The sequence below is a fragment of the Schistocerca cancellata genome, chromosome 4 (assembly GCF_023864275.1).
Source record: "Schistocerca cancellata isolate TAMUIC-IGC-003103 chromosome 4, iqSchCanc2.1, whole genome shotgun sequence".
Lineage (NCBI taxonomy): Eukaryota > Metazoa > Arthropoda > Insecta > Orthoptera > Acrididae > Schistocerca > Schistocerca cancellata.
Genome location: NC_064629.1, coordinates 335,501,390 through 335,526,845, shown reverse-complemented (window position 1 = coordinate 335,526,845; position 25,456 = coordinate 335,501,390). Strand labels below are relative to the sequence as shown.

General features: G+C 41.3%; 1 protein-coding gene across 2 annotated transcripts in view; it reads left to right on the top strand.

Moving 5' to 3' along the window:
• LOC126184893 (tRNA:m(4)X modification enzyme TRM13 homolog) overlaps positions 1-25,456 on the top strand; it is a 153,969-nt gene that overhangs the window by 37,994 nt on the left and 90,519 nt on the right. For both annotated transcript variants that reach the window (XM_049927523.1, XM_049927524.1), the window contains exon 2: positions 6,040-6,139. The gene's annotated coding sequence lies outside the window, so the exon portion shown is untranslated. The remainder of the gene's footprint in view (positions 1-6,039; positions 6,140-25,456) is intronic.

Genomic DNA, 25,456 nt, shown 5'->3' with positions numbered 1-25,456 from the left:
CATTGTCCATTAACGAAGTGATTAATCTGATGTCCAAAAGGGTATGATCATTAGCTTTTGGGCCATCAATGATAGGGGTGAACAACAGCTACGGAGATGTGTATAGGCGAATAGATGTGTAACTGTTGGACAATGAACCACCCAAATGAACCATGGGACTACCAACCGTGTCTCCTCAGTGACTGTTCAGTGAATGTTTATGCATGTGGATCTTTTCATCAGGCACTTGGTTCATACACACATACTGACTGCTGTTCAACAGCAACGAAGATTGGAATTTGCATGCCGGTACCACAATTCTCATCTAATATGAATGGCAACAGGTGGCTTTTCCAGACGAATTACATTTTATGCTCCATTGGACAGATGGCCGTGCATGTGTACAGTGTGACGTGTTTAAAAGCAAGTAGTCTGCAACAATTTTTGGAATAGCCTAGGCTGGAGGGCATTCCCTGGATGATCTCGTCATTCTGGAAGGCACAGTGGATCAGCGCAACTATCCATCTATCCTTGGGGACTATGTCCACCCCTATATGCTGTTTCCTTGGCATGATGACATCTATCAGCAGGCCAGTGCAACAGGTCACACAGCTAGCAGTGTATGTGAGTGGTTTGGAAGAGCACCAGGATGAGTTTACCATACTCCCCTGGCCAACAAACTCCCCAGATTTAAACCCAATTGAGAGTCTGTGGGACCACCTCGATTAGGCTGTTTTATACATGCATCCACAATTGAGAATCCTATTGCAGCTGGCCATGGCACTGGAGTCAGTGTGGCTCCACATCCTGTTGGTACCCTCCAGAACCTCATCGACTCTGTTCCTGCATGTTCCATGGTGGGTTTTCAGCTTTTGACATGTTGTTGTTGTTGTTGTGGTCTTCAGTCCTGAGACTGGTTTGATGCAGCTCTCCATGATACTCAATCCTGTGCAAGCTGCTTCATCTCCCAGTACCTACTGCAACCTACATCCTTCTGAATCTGCTTAGTGTATTCATCTCTTGATCTCCCTCTACGATTTTTACCCTCCACGCTGCCCTCCAATACTAAATTGGTGATCCCTTGATGCCTCAGAACATGTCCTACCAATTGATCCCTTCTTCTGATCAAGTTGTGCCACAAACTTCTCTTCTCCCCAATCCTATTCAATACTTCCTCATTAGTTATGTGATCTATCCATCTAATCTTCAGCATTCTTCTGTAGCACCACATTTCGAAAGCTTCTATTCTCTTCTTGTTCAAACTATTTATCGTCCATGTTTCACTTCCATACATGGCTACACTCCATACAAATACCTTCAGAAACGACTTCCTGACACTTAAATCTATACTCAATGTTAACAAATTTCTCTTCTTCAGAAACATGGGATCACGTTAATTTGACTGGGCAATGTACTTTTTCACTGTTTATGAAGAAAAGAGGATATAGTTTCTGTGTTGTTGAAGGAAATCACATTCGCCATTGACTGTAGAAAGTATTTATTTCACAATTGCAGTTTTGACCTTTGGACCATTATCATGTGCTATTGCAAAAGGTTTTGCTTCATCACATCAGACTTTAAAATCATCTGGCATATGTACATGTCATCATCCAAACTAACCTTTTCACTGTTGAAATTCACTAACATCAAACGAGTTCGAAGCTCAGTGCATTGTGAAATGATGTAAATTAGCTGAACTGTTACCAGAGGTAGTAACATCTCTCACGTAAATTGCTATTTTTTCGAAGAGATATTGACAGTCAATGGTGAATATGATGTCATTTAAAAAGTTCTACATGGCTGTGAACCCTGACCATGAGAAGTTAATCAGTTTCAGTTTTGTTTCTGTGTACCACTGCCCTGATTTACCAACCATCGTCAGTGTTTTCCTTTTCACTTTGTCTACCTAGTATTAATAGCTATTTATGATTTACTTTGTTAGTTGCATGCTAAACTATAGTTCATTTCTGTGGAAGGCTTAGTGATGTGACTGATGTCATTTACACAACAGAAGCACTGCAGTGTTTAGACAGTTTACAGCCATTTACTAATGTTTAGTGGAGATGGAAATGAAGAATACCAAAATACATGGTTCTTGCTATCAAATTCAATTGGGAGATAACAGTTGAAAATATGTGGCTTCCATTGTGGTTGTAGTGTGTGCTTTTGACTTTGATATCAAATAAATTTACAGTGACTTTTAAAGACTGTCTGGTGACATTTAAAATCATTCCAAAGTACAGAACTTGTTATTATTATTATTTCTTTCTTTCTTTCTTTCTTTTCTCAGACGTTATGTCTGGTCAAAAATGGAAAGTGACGCGGACGTTGATGAAGCGTGACTTCCTTTTAACTGTACGGTATATGTTATATTGCATTTAGGAACTTTCGGGTGATTGAACGTGTATCAATAATTACGGATTTCTGTAGTTGTATATATAAGTTTGGATGTAGCTGTATTGCATTGATGTACTGGTGGATATTGTGTGGTATGACTCCTGTAGTTGATAGTATAATTGATATAATGTCAACTTTATCCTAATGCCACATGTCCTTGACTTCCTCAGCCTGTTGGATGTATTTTTCAATTTTTCTCCTGTTTTCTTTTGTATATTTGTTGTATTGGGTATGGATATTTTGATTAGTTGTGTTACTTTCTTCTTTTTATTGGTGAGTATGATGTCAGGTTTGTTATGTGGTGTTGTTTTATCTGTTATAATCGTTCTGTTCCAGTATAATTTGTATTCATCATTCTCCAGTACATTTTGTGGTGCATGCTTGTATGTGGGAACGTGTTGTTTTATAAGTTTATTTTGTAAGGCAAGCTGTTGATGTATTATTTTTGCTACATTGTCATGTCTTCTGGGGTATTCTGTATTTGCTAGTATTGTACATCCACTTGTGATGTGATCTACTGTTTCTATTTGTTGTTTGCAAAGTCTGCATTTATCTGTTGTGGTATTGGGATGTTTAATAATATGCTTGCTGTAATATCTGGTGTTTATTGTTTGATCCTGTATTGCAATCATGAATCCTTCCGTCTCACTGTATATTTTGCCTTTTCTTAGCCATGTGTTGGATGCGTCTTGATCGATGTGTGGCTGTGTTAGATGATACGGGTGCTTGCCATGTAGTGTTTTCTTTTTCCAATTTACTTTCTTCGTATCTGTTGATGTTATGTGATCTAAAGGGTTGTAGAAGTGGTTATGAAATTGCAGTGGTGTAGCCGATGTATTTATATGAGTGATTGCTTTGTGTATTTTGCTAGTTTCTGCTCGTTCTAGAAAGAATTTTCTTAAATTGTCTACCTGTCCATAATGTAGGTTTTTTATGTCGATTAATCCCCTTCCTCCTTCCTTTCTGCTTAATGTGAATCTTTCTGTTGCTGAATGTATGTGATGTATTCTATATTTGTGGCATTGTGATCGTGTAAGTGTATTGAGTGCTTCTAGGTCTGTGTTACTCCAAATGAGTAGCTCAATATTGGTATAGCATAAGTATTTATAGCTTTTGTCTTGTTTCTTGCTGTCAATTGTGTTACTCCAAATGAGTAGCTCAATATTGGTATAGCATAAGTATTTATAGCTTTTGTCTTGTTTCTTGCTGTCAATTCTGTTTTCAGTATTTTTGTTAGTCTTTGTCTATATTTTTCTTTTAGTTCTTCTTTAATATTTTATTATCTATTCCTATTTTTTGTCTGTATCCTAGATATTTATAGGCATCTGTTTTTTCCATCGCTTCTATGCAGTCGCTGTGGTTATCCAATATGTAATCTTCTTGTTTAGTGTGTTTTCCCTTGACTATGCTATTTTTCTTTGTCTGTTCCGAAAGCCATATTTATATCATTGCTGAATACTTCTGTTATCTTTAGTAATTGATTGAGTTGTTGATTTGTTGCTGCCAGTAGTTTTAGATAATCCATGTATAGCAAATGTGTGATTTTGTGTTGGTATGTTCCAGTAATATTGTATCCATAATTTGTATTATTTGGCATGTTGGATAGTGGGTTCAGAGCAAGGCAGAACCAGAAAGGACTTCATGAGTCTCCTTGGTATATTCCACTCTTAATCTGTATTGGCTGTGATGTGATATTATTTGATTTTGTTTGTATATTAAGTGTGGTTTTCCAATTTTTCATTACTATGTTTAGGAACTGTATCAATTTAGGATCTACTTTGTATATTTCCAATGTTTGTAGTAACCATGAGTGGGGTACACTATCAAAAGCTTTTTGGTAATCAATGTATGCGTAGTGTAGTGAACTTTGTTTATTATTATTATTATTATTATTATTATTATTATTATTGTTATTGTTATTAGGATTATTATTAGTATCATCAATCAGATGTAGACAATTTACTGGAGTGAGCAAAGCTGATGAACAGTGTAGCACTAAATTTTTACATTATGAATTAATTTGTGTATAGTGTGTGTAGTATGTGGAGTGATAAGTGTTGAGAAGTGAATGAACAGGGTATCAATACTTTTTTACATCATAAAATAACATCTTTGGAAGAATGTTTACACAAAACAGTATTGTGCACTAGGGATAACTCAGATGAGTTTCATGGTTTTAAACTGACTTTCCTGGCATTCAGAAGATGGAGGCTCAATCCCTTCCAGCCATCTTCATTTAGGTCATGGCCTCCATAAGTAGCTTCAGGTGAATGTGGGGATGGTTCCTATGATAAACCTACAGTCAACTATTTATCACATAGTTGTTAGACTGGACCTTTAAGTGTGAAATTGCATGTGTGTGTATGACTTATGTTTTAATTCTTAAACCGCAATGTCATGGGGGACATGCTGGTGCTGCTGCCACTTCTGCTGCCGCTTTAAACAAACTGGATAAGTTACAAATTCTTTGATCTACGTGTACATACATACTCCAAAAGCCATCATATGGTGTGTGGTAGAGGGTACTCTGTATCACTACTAGCCCTATCCTTTCCTGTTCAACTCACAAATAGAATGAGGGAGAAATGACTGTTTATATGCCTCCCTATGAGCTCTAATTTTTGGTATCTTATCTTCATATTCCTTATGCAAAATATATGTTGGTGGAAGTAGGGTTGTTTTTCAGTCAGCTTAAATTCTGTTTCTCCAAATTTTCTCTATATTGTTCCATGAAAAGAACATCGCCTTCCATCAAGGGATCCTCATTTGAGTTCCCAGTGCATTTCCATAACCCTTGCATGTTGTTTGAACCTACCGGTGACAAGTCTAGCAGCACGCCTCTGAATTGCTTCGATGTCTTCCTTTAATCTCCCATGGTGTGGATCCCAAACACCTGAGCAGTACTCAAGAATAGGTCATACTAGTCTTCCCTATGGGTGAACTACACTTTCCTAAAATTCTCCCAGTAAACAGAAGTTGACCATTTACCTTTCCTACCACAATCCTCAGATGCTCTTTCCATTCCACATTGTTTTGCAACATTACACCCCAGTATTTAAACGATGTGACTGTGTGGAGCGGGACACTACTAATGCTGTTTCTGAACATTATGAGTTTGTTTCTATACTCATCCGCATTAACTTACATTTTTCTGCATTTAGAGCTAGCTGCCATTCATTACACCCACCAGAAATTTTGTCTGTCATCTTGTATCATCATACAGTCATTAAAAAATGACATCTTCCCATAAACCATTGCATCATCATTAAACAATTGCAGATTGCTCCCCACCTTGTCTGCTAGATCATTTATGTACATGGAAAATAATAGTGGTCCTATCACACTTCCCTAGGTCTTTCCAGATTACACCCTTGTCTCTGATGAACACGCACCATTGCAGACAACATATACTGGTTTCCATTACTTTAAGTGTTTGATTGCTGAATTTGGTCCCTGTGGCAGTTGTGGATGATGACCATGACCTACTTTGAACTGAGACTTTCTGTAATGTGTACAAAATGTACTTCTTTGTGTTTAGTTGTGAATCCATGTAGAAAAGTTACCACACAACTATTATCAAATAACTGTCTGAGATTTCTTCTTTGTTGTTTGACCATATTCACATTTTTTACCTTTGCTGATTAAGAATCATGTGTATTACAGGTTGACCAAGTTGTGGGTGCAGCACATTAGCATCAGTGGCTGATATAAAGGAAAAGAACACAGTGGACTTGGGGAAACACAGGATTAAAATTATCACAAGGTAGGAATTAACTACTTTTTTGTAATGTTGTCCTGAGCTGTGGTGCATGAAATATGGTGTTAGGTGTAGTGATCAGCATCACTGTCTGGCATGCTGCTGGTCTTCAGTTCAACCCCCAGTGCACAGCAGTTGTTTGTTATTTAGTATTTTTCATTTCTGGAAGGTTCTTGAAATATGTTTGAAATGCTTGTACATTCTGGAATATTCATTGTTTGTATAAATACCAGCATTTCAGAATATTCAATGTTTGTAGAAATAGCTTCACAGTCCATCCAGAAGTTCGGTTCTGCTGTGACTGAATGTTGGTGTTCTTAATAAACATGCTTTCAGTGCCAAATGTTGTATTTCAGTGATGACTCAGCTTTCATATTTGGACTTGAGTGTGGTTATGATGTAACATTCTTTGGTATAAACACCAGGTACTTCAGAACACCTACATCACTGTGGCTCCAATTAGGCAATGTAAGAGATGTTGCATTCGTGGACAGGAATTAGAATAGAAACAGCACATCATTCCCATGGGGTCTATATATTCATGAGACCAATAGATTCCAAGCCAGCAGTAAGTTAGCTGTACATCAGGCATCAATCAGTGTTATCCAGAGATACTGGTCAAGACTTGACAAAATGGCTGAAAGAATTTGATTGAGACAAAGAAACAGAAAGAAACTCAAATGCTGGTATAAATTCCAGGCCAAACTGAAGAAAACCTTTGGTGAAAATCAACAGCAAGTCTGCTTAGCAGAAGAACCATTAAAGAATAGGGCCCAACATCATGATGAAACAACACAGTCATTCGTACAGAAAGTTTTGGCCATTTGCTACATTGCTAATCTGAATATGACAGGAGTCAACAAGATCTTACATTTTAATAAAGGAGTCACAGAAGACATGAACCAAACTGTTTTGGTAAATAATCTCACAACAACAGAAGAATTCATCAAGTGGTGCCAGTACATTAAAGGAATGCAACCGAAAGAAATCAGACAAAAGAGGTATGTTCGACTCGTGGTCTCTATGCCAGGTATGGATGACCACCGTGACCTCGCTTCTCTCATACACCAAGTTGTAAGACTCACATTCGGGAGGACGACGGTTCAATCCCGTGTCCAGCCATCCTGATTTAGGTTTTCCGTGATTTCCCTAAATCGTTTCAGGCAAATGCCGGGATGGTTCCTTTGAAAGGGCACGGCCGATTTCCTTCCCAATCCTTCCCTAACCCGAGCTTGCGCTCCGTCTCTAATGACCTCGTTGTCGACGGGACGTTAAACACTAATCACCACCACCACCACCAAGTTGTAAGAGAAGAGATACAGCATTTTATGGCCGCCAGAACTGTCGAACTGAATACCCAAGATATAGCGCTCATGAACATTGACCTTGTGTGTAAGGAGGTAATAGGGAATGTTGAAGAATGTTGGCACTGATCTTCACCACCAGTTGAATGCAGCATGAATAATGGACTTACCAACTCGGATGTACATTTTTTTTTTATTTAATCATATGACTAGCACCCCCCCCCCCCCCCTCCCATCTGGTAGGCCATTCACCGGGTGCCTGTCTTTCAAGTTGATGCCACTTCGGCGACCTGCAGTCGATGAGGATGATAGGATGATGATGAGGACAGCACAATACCCAGTCCCTGGGTGGAGAAAATTCCCCGACCCAGCCGGGATTCGAACCTGGGCCCAGAGGATTGACAATCCGTCATGCTGACCATGGATGTACGTTACCACCACCAAATGACAACCCAGCATGTAACCAATGCAGGTACAACCAACCCCTTTGCCAGGTAAAAACTCTGGCAGAAGAAAAGGCATTTGGGAACGGAGGACAACACACCAATCTAGTTACACTGTGAATACATTGTGTGCTACAGCAGGGAAAGAAGATAACTGTTCAATGACTATTACGCCAAAAGATGTCAACCATCAACAACAGTCCTATTCACGCCAGTCAGCTGCAGATGATTATAGCTAAACTGTGGACCAAAGAACATCACTTCACCCTGGACAAAGTCACTCCCCAACATTCCATAGCTGTTCCTTGTTGCTGTGCAGAGTTAACAGCTGCTTGCTGAATCACCAAATTCAGGGAAACTAAGCCAGGTGACCATCAGTGGAGGTAAGGCTGCCACACATGAAAATCCTCCATGTACAACAATTACCGAGATGACAGTAAATCTCATTGACGGCCATACAGTCTAGATGTTAGTCAACTCAGGGGCTTTTTTTTTTTTTTTTTTTTAATAATGTCATATACATATTGCCATCAGCTAAAGAAGACTGCTTCGTGATATGAGAGTGATTGTGCTGAAGATTGGAAATGGGAAATACATTCAGCCGACAAGAGCAAGTATTGCAAGAATAACTACCAACCACAGAACACAGCCCTTCAAATTCGTCATTTTAAGAGACTGTAGCTATGATGTAATTCTTGGATGGGATTCTTGCAGCCGTCATAAACAGTGAGAGACTGTGAAAAGTTGATGAAGACATTCCAGCAAGCACACATAACCAAGACTGCTCTGGGTGGTTGTTGCCATTAAAAAGATTGTAATGTCTTGTTCATCACTAAGACAATTCCAGTCTTCATTTGAGAGACTCAGTTAGGTTGTGAAGCTTTTGTCAATTGCAAAAAGCTACCTAGCTCACAAAAGAAATTTACGTGTGCACAGTAAGTGGTCAAGTAGAACTATTATGAGCAACCATAACTCATCTCTAAAGGTATGTGCATAGGAACAGCCGAACCAGAATGGGAAGGACTGTTTAGTGTCAACAATGAAGAACCATGCTGCACCTCCACTACAGAAAACACAGGAGAGGATGCTACTACTGAACTGCCAATAGGATCTGGCCTCACCAAGAACAATGTTGGCAAGTGATAGCCACCCTGCTTCAATTTTTGGATGCTCTGAAATCAGAAGTGAAGATAAGACATACTGAGAGGCACATGGTGGAACACCATATCGACAACCGTATCGACACAGGACTATACACCAATTAACCAGCATTCATATATATGATGGACATTGAGAGAGGTTATTGGCAAATCAAGGTTGACAAAGCTGACTGGGAAAAGACGGTAAAAGACTACCTTCATAACTGCTGACAGCCTCTGTGAGTTTAAAATTATGCCGTTTGCACTATATAATGCTCCAGCCACCTTTGAACATATGATAGGTAAACTGCTTCAGCACGATTGGTGATGTGCCTTTGCTACAGACACTGTTGTTTCTGAGTATCTATTGCACGGTCATAATCTTGCTGAGCTGCTCGATTGGCGGCAACTGTGAACCCTGCTTCATTTTCTGATGGCGGCCCCTCCCGCAACCCACTCCTGGCTGTCCCAGCATTACGCATCTGGCACAGCTGTGTGTGTCTGCCTCTACAGGAGTACTGTGGCTTGGACACTGGCAAAATAGAGATGGGGCCCCTCTATGCCCGCACCAATGTGGTGACCAAACCAAAAGTTCTACTGTCACCTCCATAAACATGTTAGTTATCTAGTAAGTGGATCACAGGATGCTGGGCTGTGATGTTATCCGTGCGTCTGGGTAAGACTACTCATTAACATGGTCCATCAGGTGATAGATAGTGGACAAAACGCGAGTGAGGGTAGCGATTTGAAGAGCAGAGGGAAAAAAGTGCCAAGGCTCGTGCCGTGGGAAAAAAACCTCTGCGACAGTGGGATGGGTAGTAAGAGCAGTAGTGGCTTACTAGCTGCGATAGTTCATGCAAGGTTGGATTTGTTAGTATGGGTATCATGCATCATTACTGTGGCAAGCGATGGCGATGTATCCCAGTTGCTGCAGCCGCTACATTCCTGGAACAATCAAGATTGTTATACAGTGTTGGGAGATCGGCCATAGATCATCTCACTGTGTGGGGGATGTATGGAGCTCGTCTGCATGCAGTGTACGGTACGGCTTCCCTGCGTGGTGCCAGTTACTCGGCAGTGTATTCCAGCTGGATATCCAGTAATGGCGTCTGATTAACAGGGGCTCACCTGTACCGTTATGTTTGCGTATGCTTGGCCATAGATGTTAGGTCCTTACAAGTATGTCTTTTGGTCTTTTATGTTTCCATCTATGGTTGTGGCCGTAGTTCCCCAGATTCAGAATAAACGGGTTCTGCAAATGTCTGGAGCTTCTGTATAGTCTTGTGCTGAGTTTGTGGATTACCTCCGTGAGAGTCTCAAGTCGGTATTCCCGGTGAAGGTCCGCGATGCGTGTGTATCGTGGAACATTGCTTATGATTTTGAGTACTTTGTTTTGTATGAGCTGCAGACGGTGCAGGCATGTAGGCGCAGCGTATCCCCAGACAGGAGCTGTGTACGTCATCAGGGGTCGGATAAGTGTCATGTACATGGACCTCGACACCCTTCTGTTCAGTGTGCTACGCCTGTTGAGCATAGGGTAGAGCTGTTTGAGCCTCGCGCTAGCTTGGTTGGTCATGTGTTGTATGTGGTCCCCCCAGAGTAATTTCCGGTCCAGCCAGACACCGAGGTATTTGACTTTCTCACGGAAATGTATTGGGCGTGCATGTAGAGTTATTGGTCTGCAGTATCGGTGTTTGCGCAATTGCTTCAGTCTTTTAGTGAACAGAACGGCTTCGCACTTGTTGATGTTTACTCTAACACGCCATTTCTCCAACCAAGGCTCAGCCACTCTGAGTGCAGTCTGTAGGCATGACGTAATGTTTGATAGTTTCCAATCTTGCGCGAGGATGGCTGTGTCATCCGCGTAGATTGCCATCGTTGTGTTGTGTGTGGCTGGGAGATCATTTATGTAGAGGTTAAACAGTAGGGCCCCACGTGTATACTGTGTCGTGTTGATTGTTTTCCCTGCACTTCAGTGTTGAAACTCCTGTCTGTGAGGTATGGTGTATTAGACGCACCAGCCTGTTGGGGAATCCCGCGTCACTGAGTTTGCGAATGAGGCCGTTGTGCCATAGACGGTCGAAAGCCTTTTCGATGTCCAGGAACACCGCCCCTGTAGCTTTGTTTATGTTGAAGCCATGTGTTATATATTCAACGACCCGTAAGAGTTGTTGTGTTGTGGAGTGGTGATTCCTGAAGCCGAATTGCTCCGGTCTCAGGATGTCATTTGTTATGCAGTGCCTAGTGATGCGTTTGAGAATCACCTTCTCAACAATCTTACTGAGCGAGCTCAGAAGGCTGATGGGTCGGTAATTTTGTGGGAGGCTGTGGTCTTTCCCCGGCTTCCTGAACATCAGGACCTTGGCCGTCTTCCAAAAGGCGGGGAAGTGTTGGTGTTTTAGTATGGCGTTCGTTATGTGTGTTAGGTAAAGTGCTGCCACCACAGCCAGTTCTGGTCTGGAGCACAGGTGGCAATCTGCATCCACTCTCTCCCGCTTTCGGTGACCACAAGGCCCCCAGGGCTAGTACCATTGGTAATTGTCGATGGCTTCCCACAGATGCCCAGGCATTACCTTCTGCATCTGCAGTGATTAGGGGTGCTCTACAGTGTCTACACCTCCAGTGACATCACGATTGACACTGTTGAATACCCTCCCTTCCCAAAACCAGTCAGAGGGTCTGGGCCTTCACCCATACCCCCCCCCCCCCCTACCCTCCACCTCCCATGGCACAATCATTTTGGGGGGACAGGGGAGAAATCTTGTATTAGACACTGTAGAAACTGAGTGCCCACTGGAGTCCGACCCCCAGCCTCGAATGGTCTATGTTGTGGGTGTATCGTCCAGGCAGTTTTCACTTTTGTCAGTATCTGTGGTTCTAACAGTACTCTGTGTCCGTATACATGAAAAAATACACAAAATATTCTATATTAAACAAATAACAAAATTTGTTTATAAGCCTGAAAGACGCCAGTTTAATTTCCTGGGAAAAAATAATGGATTACAGGTATAACACATTTTTTAAACAAATATGAATTAATTCATGGAAGCTGTTCTCAGTCACCCATTTCTCTTGAAGTAAAATAAAAATTACTAAAATTCTCAGTCTTTACTTAATTACTCAAAAACGTATGCCTTCCCTGATGTTTATTCCTGTTAGAATACTACATTTAATTCATTTTCTCTGAAGACATCATTATTTTACATCACTTAAATAAAAACAAGTGTCCCAGGTTTTTACTTCATGAATTAGTTATGCATTATACACGGTCCAGTCACATTAATGAGACCACTGCTTGTGTTTGATGTCAAAGTGCGATAATCAGTTGCAGGCAGCAGGTGGCAGCACTAGCAGTGGAGGGTATGTAAAATGTGTCTGGGATGCAGACAGCAGTGCAGTCGTTATTGTAATGTGTACATTGAGCAATTTATTTGACATCCCAAACTTTTGGGCCAAGGGTGGAAGCATTTCCAAAACTGCTTAGTTTGTAAAATGTTTGCATGCTGCCACGGTTAAAGGGTACTATGCATGGCAAAATGACGCTATCCAAAACTCGCACTGCGGTAATTGTGGTGCACCAAGGTCCATAGATGACAGGCATGAACAACAGCTGCGGCAATATGTACTGGCGAATAGATGTGCAACTGTTGAGCAGCTGACCACCTAGATGAACCTGGGGCTACCAACAGTGTCTCCTCAATGAATATTCTGTGTATGGGCCTATGCAGCAGGCACCTGTTTGACGTTTCTGTGCTGACAGCTGTTCATTGGTGATGAAGGCTGGAATTTGTGCACCAATCCTGCAACTGGATGTCCACTGAGTGGTGACAGGTACCCTTCTCAAATGAGTCACGTTTTATACTCCACTTGTTTGGAACATCTGAAGACAGACAAGGTGGCAGCAATTGTCAGAAGGGTCCAGGGCAGAGGAAGGAGTCTTATGGTCTGAGAAATTTTCTGTGGCATTCCCTAGGTGCTCTCATTCTTCTAGAAAGTGCAGTGGATCAACAGAAGTATGCATCTATACTTGAGGGCCGTAACCACCCCAGAATGCAGTTTGTTTTTCCTCAGCATGATGGCATCTACCAGCAGGACAATGCAATATGTCACACAGCTCACAGTGTATGTGCATGGACGAAAAGAGCACCAGGATAAGTTTACCATACTCCCGTGGCCACCAAACTCTGTGGGTTTAAACCCAATCAAGAATCTGTGTTTCACCTGTGAAACTTAGTGCAGTTGGCTGTGGCCCTTAAGTTGGCGTGGCTCCACACCTTTGTCGATACCTTCCAGCACCTCACTGACTCACATCTTGCAAGTTTCACAGTGATCCGCACTGCAAATGTGGTTATTCATGTTTTTACTAGTAGTCACATTAATGTGATTAGACAGTGTATTTTTATGAAAATAGAATGTGCAATAATACATATTTGATCAGCTGTTAAATAGGCTAGGATTTCTTTCAACTTACTATTCACAGTGCCATGAATTACATATATTACTCAACTATTGCCTCAAATTTTGTAGGTGTCTCACCACAATAAAAAGCATATTTGCCATCACATAGTTAGATGCCATCATTTATTCACGTATACCGGTACATTCTTATTAAATTCTTCTCTTATAGATCTGTTGACTGAAGAAGTGCTGAAAAGACAGAATTCTTAATCTTCACTGCTTCACATAATAAACAACATCTACATTCATGTACATAGTCTGCAAACTGCCATATGATGCATGATGGAGGGTACCCTGTACAACTACTAGTAATTTCCTTTTCTGTTCCACTCACAGATAGAGTGAAGGAAAAATGACTGTCTGTATGCCTCCATAGGAGCTCTAATTTCTTGTGTCTTATGTTCATGGTCCATGTGCAAAAGCTTCAAATGCCGCTCTCTAAGTTTTATCAGTAGTGTTCCTCAAAAAGCACATCACTTTCCCTCCAGGGAGTCACATTCGAGTTCCCAAAGCATCTTTGTAAAACTTGCATGATGTTTGAACCACTGGCGACAAATCAAGCAGCCCACCTATATTTTCCTTTAATGTGATGTGGTGCGAATCCCAAACACTTGACCAGTACTACTGGAGAATAGATCGCACTAGTGCCCTATATACAGTCTCCTTTACAGATGAACCACCATTTCCTAAAATGCTCTCAATAAATTGAAGTCAATGATTCACCTTCCATACCACAGTCCTCACATGCTCATTTCATTTCATATTGCTTTGCAGTGTTATCCCCAGATATTTAAATGACATGACTGTATCAAGCATGACACTATTAATGCTGTATCCGAACATTACGAGTCTTTTTTTTCCCTGCTCATCCACAATGACTTATATTTTTTTACACTTAGGTCTAGCTGCCATTCATCACACTAACTGGAAAGTGTCTCTTCATCATCTTGTATTCTCCTACCATCACTCATCTTCCATCCTTCTCATACACTACAGCATCAACAGTAAACAACCACAGATTGCTGACCACCCTGTCCACCAGATCATTTATGTATATAGAAATAATAGCAGTCCTGTCACACTTCCCTGGGGTAATCTTGATTATACCCTTGTCTGTGATGACAGTTCAATCCTGCGTCCAGCCATTTTGATTTAGGTTTTCTGTGATTTCTCTAAATCGCTCCAGGCAAATGCCAGGATGATTCCTTTGAAAGGGCACGTCCGACTTCCTTCCCCATCCTTTCCTAATCCGATGAGACCGATGACCTCACTGTTTGGTCTCTTCCCCCGAACAACCCAACTATGCTCTTGTCTCTGATGAACATCTGCCATCGAAGACAACATACTGGGTTCTGTTACTTAAGAAGCCTTCTAGCCACTCACATATCTGGGAACCTATTCCATACTCCTATAACTTTGTTAACGGTCTTTAGTGGAGCACCGTGTCAAATGCTTTTCAGAAATCTAGAAATATGGAATCTGCCTGTTGCCCTGCATCCATAATTCACAGTGTATCATGTGAGAATAGGGCAAGCTGAGTTTCGCACGAGTGATGCTTTCTAAAACTGTGCTGATTTGTGGGCATAAGTTTTTTGGTCTATAGGACATTTACTATATTCAAAGTCAGAATATGTTCAAGAATTCTGCAATAAACCAATGTTAAGGATATTGGTCTGTAATTGTGTGGATCTGTTTTTAATAGCCTTCTTATGTATGGGAGTCACCTGCACTTTTCTTCGGTCACTTGGGACTTCGCACTGGGCATGAGATTCATGATAAATGCAATAGAAGTAAGAGTCCAATGCCTTAGAGTACTCTTTGTAAAACCAAATTGAGTTTCCACCCATACATGGTGCCTTACTTGTTTCCGACGGTTTCAGTTGTTTCTCTACGCCAAGGATGCTTATTATTACGTCATCCACACAGGACTCTGTGTGGTTGTCAGATGATGCCATGTTTTTACATTCTGTGGCGTGAATGGTTTCTTAAATGTGAAATTTAAAACTTTGTCTTTTGTCTTTCTTAGTGATTTTACATAGGACCAGAATTTTCTCATGTTGTTGGCCACTTCTTTTGCTAAGGTGTGACAGTGGTAGTTGTTGTGTGTTTCACGCATAGATCTTTTTACAGACACACGACACACTACTAACCTTTGTCTGTTGTCATTTATGCATTCTCTTTTGAACTGATAGTGAAAAGCCTTTACAGCCTCAGCATTTTCTGAATTTTGTTGTTAAACCATGGTGGGCCATTTCCTTCCTTAATCCATTTACTAGGCACATGATAGTCCATAGCATGATTTACCATCTGTTTAAACTTTGCCCATAGTTCTTCTGTGTCCGCCTTATTGCAACTAAAATGATGTCAGTTCATTGTCTATATGAGATGCTAACAAATGCTTATTTTGTTTCTAGCAGAAATACTCTCCCAGCCTTCTTGACCAATGTATTAACTTTTGTAACCATAACTGCTATGGTGACATCATAATCACTAATCTCCATGTCTGTACTGATGCCATAGATAACATCTGGCCTGTTCGTAGCTACAAGCTCTAAAATATTTCCATTCTTTGTGACTGCCAAACTAGCTACACAAGACAGTTTTGGAAAACTCTTCAAGAGCACTCCACAAGACTGTCTGTAGCCCCTGCAATGAATCCTTAGATGCCCCAGTCTATACTCAGTAAGCTAAAGTCACCTCTATCTAGTATTGCACAATCTAGGTGTTTATGCACTACTGGCTGTAGACCGTCTTTGAATGACTCTTGAACTGTCGCAGCAGTTTTCGGTAGCTAGTAAAAATTTAGTTGCACCTAGACTTGTTTTACATGACCAGATGACCACTTCACACTCAGTTTCGACCTCAGTAGAGATAATATTTTCATCAACCCCAATGAACCCTCCCCCTCCACTGGTGCCTATACATGTACACAAATGGAACTGTGTTCTTTGTTCCTCAGCACTTTTCATCCTCATTACTACTTCATTACCATAATGAGTACATATATTCAATCATTATTTTGTCCACAGCTCATGGTCTAGTGGCTAGCATTGCTGCCTCTAGATCACAGGGTCCCGAGTTCGATTTCCATCTGGGTTTGGGACTTTCTCTGCCCGGTGACTGGATGTTTGTGTTGTCCTCATCATTTCATCCTCATCATCATCATCATCATCAATATTTGTGACAGTGGCTACATTGGACTGTGAAAAAAACTGGGACTTTGTATGGGTGCTGATGACCGCGCAGAAAAACATCCCACTCCATGTCGCTCCACATCAACAAAACAAAGAAACTTCACTCTTCCTTCACATAAAAGACAAAAGATTACTAATTCAAAGCTTTACTTTACTTCAGATAACATATTTCTCTAGACACCAGCCTGAAGGGCTACTCGATGACAATTATGTCTTTTTATTAAACCTCGCTCTAAGCAATAGTACTTATCTTTAGTTCTCTTTACCTTAGTCTGAAGTGCAATCTGATGATGTTTTTATGAAACTGAAACATTACTATAGCAAACTGATTTATTTTTACTTTGATTTAAACCAATGACTTTAAATTCAGCCTCAAACATTTACACAAATGGAACTGCATTCATTATTCCTTGAGGATTGTTGCTGTATCAATTGCTCATAGCATACTTAACTTTACAAACCATTTAACTAGAATCGATCCTGTAGTTATTTACACAAATTTTTCAGCATTACTAAATCCAGATATAGACAAGATATTCTTTCATAACATTTCTAGCTGAAAAAATCTTTTGCTTCCATCATCTCATATAGTAATAATATACACCAGTACACAATATTTTAATAATTATTGAAATAACACACATTTATGTACTCTTCAATTAAATTCAGCAAAAAATAATTGTCTCTTTTTTTTGTTTGCATTCTGTAAGTGGTACAGAATAAAAATAAAATCTCCTATACTCTCTCCTATCTTTCATTATATGAGTATGGTTTTTACGCATATGAAAATAAGCTTTACCAAAAATTAAATTTTCCATTCACAGTATTGTGCCTCTCCCCCTTTGAGGAACACACTGGCACGATCCTGTGTGTAGTTTTTCTGAAGCCGAGTAGTAGTGCATTTAATACAAAATGACCTACAATGTGCACTGACAGTGATGGCATGATAGAGGATGTATGAAGAATAAAATGATTATCTCATCAGGTATACTACTTTCACAGCCTAGTACAATGCAACAGGCTACCCAGATAACTAGTGACTAAAACATGTCAGAGGAGAGACCAGAAACATTAGAGAAGACAGAAGCAGTTTGAGCCTTAGATTTGGGAATGGAACCCTAAATGCAAGAGACAAGTAACCAGATTTGGACAGAATCCAACAGGAAATATGTGAGAAGCAATGTACCAAAAAAGGAAGTATGGACATACTCAACTGGGGAAAGCACTACTCGACACATAGTGTGTTCACTAAAGAGTAGTGAACCCCATATCTGTTCATGGATTAACAATTAAATTGACCCCCCTGCCCTTCCATCTAGTTTTGCAACATAGGGTGAAATTCCACATTTAATTTTCAAACATTTGCATGCAATGCACCACAAAATCTTCAAACATTTCACAGTTTTCAAATAAACTACATTGTACACAACATCTACAGTGAAAGATACCTTTTGCACATTTACCTCAAAACCACTTTCTACAATATACTTACTTTGTTCCCAAATTTAAAAAAAATTCTGGTCATATGTGTTGCTGGTAATTTAACAACAGATTTGCTTACTGTAGCAACTGTCTCCTTCTTTACCTGCCCACATTCCACTTAAGCATTATTTACATTAGCCTTTACTCATTTCTCTTTATTTACCTATTTGCTAAGTACACTAGCCTGCAATTGTTCTCTTTTGTATCTTTCTACGATTGATTCCTCTGTATCTTGGTGCACTGAACCCAAAAATGACCTTAATTCTGCTCCATCATGTCAGAAGTTTTTGCAAATTATGATTTGCCAAATGTAGTATATGTCAAAATATATCACAAATACAAGACTTAATGACAGAGGGAAATAGGTTTGATTAATATAAAACATATTACTTTGCTGCATATGATAGACAATAATATAATATAATACAGAAAACAAAAAATCACAATTTTAGTCATTGTGTCAACATCTCTTTGAACCAGCCGTGCACTGTTTGAGGGTTTTCTGTGCATCTGCTTTCTGGGGTCATCTCGGTTTAACATCTAGCAATAGTCCACCATCGTTGTACAGCTGCATCTTCCTTGGTAATGATTATCTATTTCTTTGATGTTCTGTTTCTTTGCAAAGTTTTCCAGTGCATGGATCTGTAAAGACAACCTCTTTTAGTTTTATAGTTGATAAGACCGGCAGTTTGTTACAAATGTACTGGGAACATTTACCATCTTTTGGCAACGCTTTTGCAGACTGCTTTATCAAGCGTAATTTAATATGTAGAGGTGGAAAGAGATCTAATGTTGACTGATGAGAGGTTTTTGAAGCACATTTTTTACTTTAGGTTCCAATAAAGCATGTTGTGATCAATCTTTCTGTTTCCTATGGTTTCCTTGTCTGTGCTATCCCTCTCACATAAGAAATGAGGAAACTTTGTTTACCCACCTTCCTATTCAAGGGTCATTAGTACTAATTTGAGATCACTACACATGAGCTGCTTATGATCATCATACTTAGTTTTCTGGAGAAGAAATTGTACATTTTCATACTCTTCTTTTAAGTGTTCTGAATGCCCTGCGGGTGTTGAGACATACCTGTTTCCATTGTGAAGCAGGACAACTTTTAAGGCCTGGTTTTGACAAAATGTTGAATAGTCTCCAATCAGTACTTTTAAATGGAATGTTTAATGTCTCAAAAAGTACACACACATAATTGCAGAATATTAAGACTCCTTCTTTTGAAAAGTTTGCAATAAAATTTTTTTGTCTGTACCTGAACCAAGAAAACAAAGTGCCAGCTGCAAGCAAATTCTTATCTTTAAGACATGAACCAAGCAATACTGAAGCATCTTTGGTTGGATGTAAGCCACGAATGAAATTGTTCATTTCAGTTTGTGTATATGGTTGTGGTGCAGATTGCCAGGTTCATACTCCTCTTTGATACCTTCAATGTCTTCACGTGATTCAAATTCTGAACCATCTGATCCAGCTAAATGTTCTGTTTGTTTAGACACTTTTGTGTCTGAATCATGAGGGACAGAATGTAAAGCCAGTGGCAGATTTGGATGGATAGTGTTCTTTTTATTCTTTACATAAAGCCAGGGACACTGGTTGAGGAAATGTAACAATCATCTCGAAAGACTATTAGAATGCCAAATCTGAAAGCATGTTGTTCACCCTTTGATGACCATCCCAGTCCCTCAACATATGTGTAGCAAACATAATGGGGTGCCCAATTTTTGTCTTGATCTCCTACTTTTATACTGAAATACACATGGTACACTTGCTGCATGAATGATGTGATATATCTTTTTTTTGCGGTGACAGTATTAACTCACCACAAATGTAACAAAAGTGTATATCCTTGAACACAAACAATTGTGATTGTGGAGGACACATACAAATGGTTGTGCCAACACTGACAGTTGAGATGTACAAACATTTAATGACAAAAGTGCTACCATCTGTCAGTTTATGTTGTCAATGATTTATTTTCATCATAAACTGACAGATGGGAACATTTCCTATGTATTTAAATCTGTCTGTATGTCTTATATTTGTGATTTTTTTCCGACATACACCAAGTTCTGACAAATAGCGATTCGCAAAAAATTCTGATGTGATGGGGAAAAAACTAGTAATTTTTTAATTCAATGCACAAACATACATAGCAATCCATCATCAAAACTTTGAAAACTTGATACAGCTAAAAAAAATGCAAGCCTGTATTACCAATGACTTACATTCTTCTTCTACCTTGCATGCAGTTGGACTGTTATCTACATTCTCAAGAATATCATTCATTAATGGCAAACATTGTGTCTCAACATGATGTGCATTAACTTTTATATGAACAGTCTCTTTAAGTGCCCCCAGTTTCTGAACCTCAGCAACTTGCGTGTTTTGCATTGAAAATCGTTTCATTGACATCATTTGAACAATTTAGACCTACTTCTTTCATCTTAGGCTGACAAGAATAAACAGAAACTTCCATTGCCTTATTAGTATTGTTTTCAATTTCATCTTTTCTATCTTCACATTCTTTACTAACAATATTTATTTTTACATTGATTTCTTTAGTCATTTTTTATAACTTATTTTCAAGACAGGCTTACAGTGGCTTTATCATTTTGTCAAAATTTTTAAATTCTTGTTTAAGGTCCTTATTATTTTTGTCCATGTTTGTATTTAAATTACCAATGTCTCTTTTAAGTTTGCTGTCAATGTCATTAACCATTGTTTCATTCATTCTGCATAATGCTTTCAACAGCCACACATAACTGTCATTATTCCTCATCCATGTCTTAAATATCTTGCTAATTGTACTTTTTGATTTTCCTCATAAAATTTATGTTTAACGTTAATTTCTCCCCTCTTTTCAGAACTATCTTCTGTACCCACTATATCGCAGTACAGTATTTTATATTTCATCAATCCCCTGGCTGTCATTTACTTCCTCAGAGCTGAGTCTACTCTGATTTAAAACTGCTATATTTCCAAGCTTCACTTTTAATTTCTACTGCCTGTCTCTCAACATCAAATACACTGTCTTTCACATTCCTGTCACTCATTTTTACAAAATAGTAAATAAAATTTGTAAATAGAAACACTTTATCCTATGGTGTCTTTCAAACAGGCTACTGTTGTTGCTGACATGTCACAGAAGGACATTTTTCTGCATTGTCACAACCAATTGTATCTACTACATCTGAATGCCCAGCTGACTCCTCATTGACTGCTACACAATTTGAGATGACATCATTCTTGTTGCCCTCCTATTGGCTGGAACTTTTTCCCAAAGATGGCAGCTGCTTCCTAAGTCTCCATTAGTCAACTTCTATTTTCATCCCCACTGCTCAACAGAGGGAAGATACAGCTCTGCTGAAAACAATAAAATCCTTCAAGGAGGAGGAACTGACCAAAGGGAAATTTGAAGTAATAAACAGAACATTTTGTAAGAGAAACTATGATCCCATGGGGTGGATGTGGTTGCTTTTGCACCTCATCTATGGCCAGCTCTCCTGAAGTACTTCCATGATTCGAGACAAAGGAATCTGTTAGAACTTCAAGTTTAACACATATATTTAGGAACAACACAACAACCCATATAAGTCACAGAGTAAGTTGACATGTGTACACGTTAGCGTTCGAATAAGCACTGAGTCTCAGTCTAGCGGCTGCTGCTCGGCTGGCCGCTTAGGTGGCGCAGCTGTTGCATGGCTGGCAGACAGCGCCGCACATAGAGGACATGCGTAATTGCGCGGCGGCACTTTGAATGATCGGCGAGTCACAACACTTTTCCCCCCTTTGAAATTGTTGCACTGGTCTTGATGGAGGTGTCCTGGAGATGGCTAACGTCCATAGGCGTTGTTTGACTCGCCGTAAAATCTCGAGGAGGAGGCTTCCCGTAGGGACGGAAGTGTCCCCAATGATAACGGGTCGAGATGACAGGAGACGTAGGGGTCGAATCTGCTGGGGCCCCATGCACCAATCTGCCCGTTGTGGCAAGTCCAGTTGATGTGACAGGAGACATGGGCGATGTGTCGGCGTCCATTGGAGGAGGAGGCGAGTAGATGTACTCTGACAGAGGATGGTCATCCGGTTCTTGCATGGGCACGTCTCCTGGTGGCGTCCGTTCTGGTGCTGGCATCGCGATGACGGTGAGAGGGCTGCGTTGTGAGTATTGAGAGATGCCAAGATCCCGAGCATCAGGTAGAGCCAAAGGTGCTGTGGCGGCATTCGGAACAGGCGTTGCTGGCACCCGAGGCCAAAGCTGGTCCGAATGACGCACTGCAACACACGTGTCCATCTGGATTTCATACAGGCGTCTGCCGCGGTGTCTTAAGAAGCGGCCCGGGGTCCATTTTGGCCGCCTGCCATATCCCCGTACCCAGACGAGGTCGTCGGCGGTGAACCGGCCAAGTGAAGGCACCCGCGGCCGTGAGGTGGGAGGCCGCAGAAGATGAAGTAGCGTGCGGGGCTGTCGGCCATGTAAGAGCTCAGCCGGGCTGTGATCGCCCATGGGGGTGAAACGGTAAGACGCCAGGAACTGGAGAAGCGCATCATCAGCAGCAGAAGAAGTCAGAAGTTTCCGCATCTCAGCCTTAAATGTGCGGACCAGTCGTTCAGCCTCACCATTGGGTTGTGGATGGAACGGCAGGGCCGTGACATGCGTAACGCCGTGACGAGCACAAAAATCCGCAAAGTCGGAAGAGGCCAATTGCGGACCATTATCAGTAACAAGAGTAGAGGGGAGGCCTTCCAAAGAAAAAATGCGGGCGAGAGCACTGGTGGTTGCCGTGGTGGTAGGTGACGTGCAACGGACAATGAAAGGAAAGTTAGAGTAGGTGTCAATTACGAGGAGCCAATAAGTACCTAAAAAGGGTCCCACAAAATCAACATGAAAGCGCTCCCAGGGCTTCTTAGGCGAAGGCCATGGTGACAAAGATGACTTCGGGGCAGCGGCCTGTGACGCACAAGGGCCGCCGGCAGCAACCATGTGTGCTATTTCAGAGCTGATGCCAGGCCAGTACACATGACGGTGCGCCAGAGATTTTGTGCGAGACACACCCCAGTGCCCCTGGTGAAGGAGGCGCAAGACCGAAGCACGCAAAGACGCAGGTACCACAACACGCGGCGAAGCATTGTCAGTGGAGAGGAGGATAACACCATCCCTAGCCAAAGGCGGTAGCGCAAAGTGTAGTAGTTCCGCAACGGATCAGAAGTCTTAGCGGACGGGCGATCTGGCCAACCCTTCTGAATACAGCGTAAAACCTGGGAGAGGGTAAGGTCAGAACCCGTAGCAGCCGCCAGCCTGTCCCCAGTGATGGGGAACCCGTCCGCAACCCGCTGCTCGGCAACATCCAGGTGGAAACACAAAAGTTCGTCCCTATCGAATGCCTGATCAGGACCCATGGGAAGGCGAGACAAAGCATCAGCATTCGCATGTTGAGCCGTTGGCCGGAAATGAATCTCATAATTGAAACGGGACAAGTAAAGAGCCCAATGCTGGAGGCTGTGTGCAGCCTTGTCGGGAAGTGATGTTGATGGATGAAACAAGGAAACAAGTGGTTTGTGATCCGTAACAAGATGAAATTTTGAGCCATAGAGAAAAACACCAAACTTATGAAGAGCATAAATGATGGCCAAAGCTTCTTTCTCAATTTGAGAATACTTTTGTTGGGCATCCGTGAGCGTTTTGGAGGCATAAGCAATGGGTTGTTCCGAACCATCAGAAAAACAGTGCGCAAGGACTGCACCGACCCCGTATTGAGAGGCGTCTGTGGCAAGAACAAGATGTTGGCCAGGTCGATAAGTAGCCAGGCACGGGGCCTGTTTCAGCAGAGTCTTCAACTTCTGGAAAGCCGCTTCACAAGACGCGGACCAGTGAAAAGGCACGTTTTTATGCAACAGGCGATGCAACGGCTGAGCCACCGAAGCCGCAGACGGTAAAAACTTGTGATAGTATGCTATTTTCCCCAAGAAGGCCTGCAGTTCCTTAACAGATGTAGGGCGAGGAAGGGCATCGATCGCAGCGACAGTTTGTTGAAGCGGACGAATACCATCCCGAGAGAGTTGAAACCCCAAGTATGTGATAGAGGCCTGAAAAAATTGTGATTTCTGAAGATTACACTTAAGACCGGCAGTCTGTAAGACATTAAAAAGTGTGCGGAGATTTTGAATATGTTCTTCAGTGGTGGAGCCAGTGACAACAATGTCGTCCATGTAATTGATACACCCAGGGACAGGGAGCAATAATTGTTCCAAGAATCGCTGAAAGAGAGCAGGGGCGATAGCAACCCCGAATGGCAAGCGTTGGTATTGATAGAGGCCGAAAGGCGTGTTAAGGACCAGAAACTGCCGGGAAGCAGTGTCGAGAGGAAGTTGATGATAAGCTTCTGATAGGTCAATTTTAGAAAAATACTGGCCTCCAGCAAGTTTAGTGAACAGTTCTTCAGGACGGGGCATAGGGTAAGTGTCGATGAGGCATTGAGCATTTACAGTGGCTTTGAAATCGCCACAGAGACGAATATCACCATTTGGCTTAGCAACTACAACGACAGGAGAGGACCACTCACTGGAAGTGCCAGGAAGCAAAACCCCTGAAGTAGTGAGACGATCCAACTCCCGTTTTACCCGATCACGAAGGGCCACAGGAATGGGCCGAGCCCAAAAAAACTTAGGCCGAGCAGTGGGTTTGAGCGTGATATGAGCTTCAAAGTCGTTTGCCCGGCCTAACCCAGGAGAAAAAAGGGACGAAAATGTCGTCGACAAGGAATCCAGTTGAGCATAAGGAATAGCGTCAGAGACAATATTGACAGAGTCATCTATGGAGAACCCAAAAACGCGAAAGGCATCGAAACCAAAAAGATTTTCTGCGTTGCTCTGGTCGACCACAAATATGGGAACAGTGCGAAAGACGGATTTGTAAGATACCTCAGCATTTAACTGTCCCAAGAGAGAAATCTTCTGTTTATTGTACGTCCGTAATTGCCGAGTGACAGGGGACAGGAGAGGAGAACCCAGCTGAAGATACGTCGGAGAATTAATTATAGTGGCAGCAGAACTGGTATCCACTTGCATGCGAACATCTCGACCAAGGATTTGGACAGTGAGGAATAACTTCCCTGAAAGGGAAGAAGTGCAATTGACAGACAACACAGAATCAGAATCAGCGTCATGTTCATGAACATCATGTATGCGGTCGGATTTACAAACGGAAGACACATGACCTTTCTTTTTGCAATTGTGACACACAGCCCAACGTTGGGGACAATCCTCGCGTGAATATTTCGTAAAACACCACGGACATGAA